Here is a 6,547-nt window from a genome sequence, read left to right on the forward strand (position 1 = left end):
AGCGCTTCTTCTTTCCCCACGTGGACCCGCGAGTCCGCGTCCTGGGCTGTGTTCCCTGGATGTGTGGCTCAGGGAAACTACAGAGATGGGTGAGATAGCAGACAGGAGGGGCCGTCTCCTTGCTCAGCAGGACCCTGCCTGGGGTTTGGACCAGGATTCAGCCCTCAGGACTCCATGTTGCTCCATTCAAGACTGACTTACCCATGGGCTTTCCAAAGGAGAGGAAGAGTTTGAATATGGACCTTGTAGAGCTGGGGTGGCCTCAGGTACTGATGAGAATGTGTGTGTGCGCGCGTGCACGTGTGTGTGTGTGTGTGTGTATGTGCGTGTGTGTGTGTGTGTGTGCGTGTGCACGAGCGCGCGCAACTGCAGGCCGCTCGGCACATAAGGACTCTGTCCGAACTCTAACATGGCTTCCAGCAGCATGAGGCATGTCCCTGGGATGACCCCAGTGTGCCTCACTGCGCACCCCCCCCCCCCGCCCCCCCACACACACTCTACTCCCTCACCTCTAAAATGTCTGCCTGAGAAAGCTCGAGGATGCCAGGAAATTTTGCTGCTTGTTCTAGGCCCTCCCGGCCACCCTTTCTTAGAGCCTTTACTGAAAAGGGCTTACAATTGTGAGTCCTTCCTCTGTCCCTTGGAGATGTATAGTATCTCCCACATCTTAGGAGTGTCTTTCCCAAGGACCTGAAAGCCATTCCTATTAGGAAGGATAGGGCCGCTACCTCCCAGTCTCTGAGAGAGGCTAGAACCCTAACTTTCATAATTGCCAGCTAACCCACACAGCTGGCCCAGTCAGCACTTACACTGACCAACCCTTTGTCATTTTTACTTGAGTCCTCACTCCCTTTCCTCCCTTTAAAACACCAAGTCACGCCCAAGCCGGCTTGGCTCAGTGGATAGAGCATCAGCTTGCGGACTGAAGGGTCCTGGGTTTGATTCTGGCCAAGGGCAAATGCCTGAGTTGTGGGATCAATCCCCATTGGGGGGGGTGCAGGAGGCAGCCAATTGGTGATTCTCTCTCATCATTGATGTTTCTATCTCTCCTCCCTTCCTCTCTGAAATCAATAAAGAAATTTAAAAAAAATTAAAAAAAACACCAAGTCACATCTGCACAAAATCAGAAAGGAGCTCAGTTCTTTCCTCTACTGTCAGTAGTTACTGAGTAAAATCTGTTTTTATGGACTTAACTAGCATCCAGCTTTATTTATTTGTAATACTGTGTATAACTATATAGCAAGATATTTATGTCAGTGTCCCTACTGTGTGGTATGGACTCTCGGTAGAATGTGTGGACAGATCTCCAGAAAGCTATCCTGAACTCTAGAAATAGATCACAAAGCCCCTGTTTCCTGATAGTCCATCAGGAGATTCTCTTTGTAGGCAAGGAAATGTATATTCTGCATTCAAATCAGTTTAATAACATTCCTGGAGGCCCTGTTCTGTGTCAGGCACTGGAAAGGGCTACTTTATGCACAGATTTTATGCATAGATGAGGGCTTGTCTCTGGCCAAAGTAACCATCATACATGTATATAAACATAGCATGTTTGACAAACATTCCTAGCAGGCGGCTGTAGAGACGATTGCCCAGTTGGTTGGCAATTGACTACAGCACCAATACTAACCTGCCCCTCCCTATTGACCCCAACATCCATCATTACTTGTGGCCTTGCCTCATACTTTATTGAGAAAGTAGAGGAGTCAGACAATGACAATATGTCCATGCTGTCGAAACATCAGCTTATATCTGTGCCAGACTCTCTCTGCCATGGATAAGTCATCCTTACTCCTAATATAGGCCATCCCCCTCCATTTGTGTAAAATATGTGTATAATTGTTTTGTTGGGCCTATAACACAGAGAAATATAAGATATGTGACAATAACAGTACGAAGGAGGTAGATAGAACCAAAGTTGCATTGGAGAACGGCAATGATACCAGATGGTAATTGGAATACATAGGAACAAATAAAGAGAATTGGAAATGATAAATAAGAAATTTAATATAACTCTGTAAATATATACTTTCCTTTCTTTGCTTAGTTTCTTTAATAGACAAAATTATATATACCGTATTAATTATAACTGTATTGTTGGGCTTGAAAGGCATATAGATGTATTTAGTATCACAATGACAGCACAAAAAGTAGGAAGAGTGAATAGAATAAGATTAAAGTGAATAGAATAAGATAAAACAAAAAAGCCAAGAAAAGTAATGGACAACATAAAGTAAAATAGCATTTCATTTTAACTATATCAAGAATAACATTAAATGTGAGTGGAGTAAACAATTCAATGATTAGGCTGTTATTATTAAACTGGATTTAAAAACCACACAAGATTCATTTATAGTCTGTCTACAAGATACACATTTTATATTAAAAAATACAAATAGATTAAAAGTCAAAGGATAGAAAGATATGTATCATGTAAACAGCAATTGAAGAAAGCGGGAGTGGCTATACTAATATCAAATAAAATACATTTTAAAAAAATATATTTTATTGATTTGTTACAGAGAAGAAGGGAGAGGGATAGAGAGTTAGAAACATTGATGAGAGAGAAACATCGTTCAGCTACCTCCTGCACACTCCCTACTGGGGATGTGCCTGCAACCAAGGTACATGCCCTTGACTGGAATCGAACCCAGGATCCTTCAGTCCGCAGGCCGACGCTCTAGCCACTGAGCCAAACCGGTCAGGGCTAAAATAGATTTTTTAAAAATATATTTAATTGATATTTTACAGAGAGGAAGGGAGAGGGACAGAGAGTTAGAAACATCGATGAGAGAGAAACATCGATCAGCTGCCTCCTGCACACCCACTACTGGGGATGTGCCCGCAACCAAGGTACATGCCTTTGACCGGAATCAAACCTGGGACCCTACAGTCCACAGGCCAATGTTCTATCCACTGAGCCAAACCGGCCAGGGCAAATAGATTTTTTTTTTTAATATATTTTATTGATTTTTTACAGAGAGGAAGGGAGAGAGATAGACAGTCAGAAACATTGATGGGAGAGAAACATCGATCAGCTGCCTCCTGCACATCTCCCACTGGGGATGTGCCCGCAACCCAGGTACATGCCCTTGACCGGAATCGAACCCGGGACCCCTCAGTCCGCAGGCCGACGCTCTATCCACTGAGCCAAACCGGTCTCGGCAGCAAATAGATTTTTAAATTAACATTTTACTAGCAACAAAGAAGGACATTTTGTAATATTAAATGGGTAAACCTATCAGGAAGATATAAGATTATGCACCTAATAATAGAGCCTAAAAGTAAATAGAGCAAACACTGGAAAAATTGAAGGAGAAAATAACAATTTAACAATAATAGTTGGAATCTTTTGTATTCCGCTTTCAATAATAGAACAACTAGGCAACCACAAGCAAATAGAAGACTTGAGGACATTATAAACCAGCTAGACTTTACAGACATATCTAAAACACTCCACTTCACATAGCTGACTACTTATTTTTCTCAAGGGAATATGGAATAATCTCCAGGATGGACCACATGCCAGACCATGAAACAAGTCTCAATAAGTTCAAAATACTCAAATTAACACAAGGATTGCTCTTCAATCACAATGGACTAAAGTTAGAAATTAATAGCAGAATGCTATCTGGGATATTCACAAATATGTAAAAATTAAACAGTACTTCTAAGTAACTAATGGACCAAAGAAGTAATCACAAGGGGAATTAGGAAGTATTTTGAAATGAATGAGAATGAAAACATAGCATCCCAAAACTTATGGGATGTATAAAAGCAGTACTTAAAAGGGAATTTATAGCTATTACTACTTATATTTATTTACTTACTTTTTGTTTTGTTAATCCTCACCTGAGGATATTTTTTCCATTGATTTTTAGACAGAGTGGAAGGAAGGGGTAGAAACAGAGAGAGAGAAACATCAACCTCACATCAATTGGTTGTCTCCTGAGCCTGCAACCGAAGTACGTGCCTTTGACCAGAATCGAACCTGGGACCTTTCAGTCTGAGGGCTGATGCTCTATCCACTGAGCCAAACTGGCCAGGGCTCTTATTACTTATATTTAAAAGAAGAAAGATCTCAAACCAATAACTTAACCTAGACCAGTGGTTCTCAACCTTCCTAATGCCACAACCCTTTAATACAGTTCCTCATGTTGTGGTGACCCCCAACCATAAAATTATTTTCGTTGCTACTTCATAACTGTAATTTTGCTACTGTGAACAATATGTAATTATATATGTGATTTCCGATAGTCTTAGGCGACCCCTGTGAAAGGGTCGTTCGACCCCCAAAGGGGTCGCGACCCATAGGTTGAGAACCGCTGACCTAGACCTTAAGAAACTCCAAAAAGAATAGCAAACTAAGCCCAAAACAAGCAGAGAAAGGGAAATATTGCCCTGGTCAATGTGGCTCAGTGGCAGGAGGCAACCAATCAATGTGTTTCTCTCACATCTATGTTGTTGTTTTTCTCTCTCTCTCCCACTCTTCCACTCTCTAAAAAATAATCAATGGAAAAAATATCTTTGGGTAAGGATTAGCAAAAAAGAAGAAGAAAATATTAAGGATTAGAATAAAAAGGAATGAAAAAGAGAATTGAAAAACAATAGAGAAAATAAAATCAAAAGTTGATTCTTTGAAAAACTCAACAAAATAGATAAAACTTTTAGCTAGACTGAAGATGGAGGAAAGGAGAGGAAAAGGGGGGGCGGGAGAGAGAGAAAGGGAGAGAGAGAGGGACTTCAAATTACAAAAATCAATAATGAAAGTGGGCCCTAACTGGTTTGGCTCAGTGGATAGAGCGTCGGCCTGTGGACTGAAGGGTCCCAGGTTCGATTCCGGTCAAGGGCATGTACCTTGGTTGCGGGCACATCCCCAGTAGGAGGTGTGCAGGAAGCAGCTGATGGATGTTTCTCTCTCATCGATGTTTCTAACTCTCTATTCCTCTCCCTTCCTCTCTGTAAAAAAATCAATAAAATATATTTTAAAAAAAAGAAAGTGGGAACATTACTATGATCTTATAGAGAACAAGTATTTGCCAACAAATTAGAGAATTTATTTGAAAGGGCACATTTCTAGAAAGACACAAATTACTAAAACTGATTCAAGAAGGAATAGAAAATGTGAATAGACACTGAATACTAATTTCAAAAACCACCCACAAAGGAAAGCCCAGACCCAGATTTACTGGTAAATTCTACCAGACAGTTAGAGAAGAGTTTATATCAATTCTTTGCAATTTATCCAAAAAATAGAAGGGAGGGAACACTTCTCAACTCAGTATATGAGGCCACTATTTCTCTGATATCCAAAACAAACACATTCGAAGAAAACTACAGACCAATATCTTTTATGAATATATAAACAAAATCCTTAACAAAATACTAGCAATTCAAGTCCAACAGCATATAAAAAAGATTATACAACATGATCAAGTAGGATTAATTCTAGGAATGCAAGATTCATTTGATATTTGAAAATGATAATGTAATAGAATAAAGGGAAAAAACACAAATTTTCAGTAATTGCAGAATGTGAATTTGAAAAAATTCAATACCATTCATGACAAAAACATTCAACAAAGTAGGACTAGAAGGGAATTTCATCCTAACATAGGACATCTAGGAAAAACTCATAGCTAACATCATACTTAGTGCAACACTGAAAGTTTTACCCCTAAGATTAGGAACAAGACACGCATGTCTGCTCTCACCACTTTAATTCAACAGTGAATCGTAGGCACTAATCAGGGCAGTTAGGCAAGAAATGGAGATAAAAGGCATCCAGAACAGAAAGGAAGAAGTAAAACTATCTCTATTTGCAGATGGTGACTTTGTATATAGAAAATCCTAAGGAATTCACTTTAAAAACTATTTGAACTAATAAATAAGTTCCAAACAGTTGTACAATACAAGATCAATGTACAAAAGTCAATTGTATTTCTATGCACCAATGGTGAAGAATCTGAAAATAAAATTCCATTTAAAATAGTAACAAAAGATGCCGAAACTGGTTTGGCTCAGTGGATAGAGCATCAGCCTGCGGACTGAAGGGTCCCAGGTTCGATTCTGGTCAAGGGCATGTACCTTGGTTGCGGGCACAACCCCAGTAGGAGATGTGCAGGAGGCAGCTGATCGATGTTTCTCTCTCATCGATGTTTCTAACTCTCTATCTCTCTCCCTTCCTCTCTGTAAAAAATCAATAAAATATATTTAAAATAAAATAAAATAGTACCAAAAGAAATAAAATACTTCAGAACAAATATAACAAAACGTGCAGAACTTATATTTAAAAAATAACAAAATATTTTCAAAAGAAATTAGAGACCTAAAATTTGGAAAAATATCCCAAGATATTCTGAAAAATATCAGGAAACCCAATATTGTTTAGACCACAGTACTCCCTGTTATGGACTGAATGTGTCCTCCTGTCCTCCAATCCATATGTTGAAGCCCTAACCCTCAATGTGATGGCAATGGAGATAAGGCTTTTGGGAGTTAATTGAGGTTAGATGAGGTTATGAGGGTGGGGCCCTGGTCTGATGGC

The sequence above is a fragment of the Myotis daubentonii genome, chromosome 15 (assembly GCF_963259705.1).
Source record: "Myotis daubentonii chromosome 15, mMyoDau2.1, whole genome shotgun sequence".
NCBI classification, from domain to species: Eukaryota; Metazoa; Chordata; class Mammalia; order Chiroptera; family Vespertilionidae; genus Myotis; species Myotis daubentonii.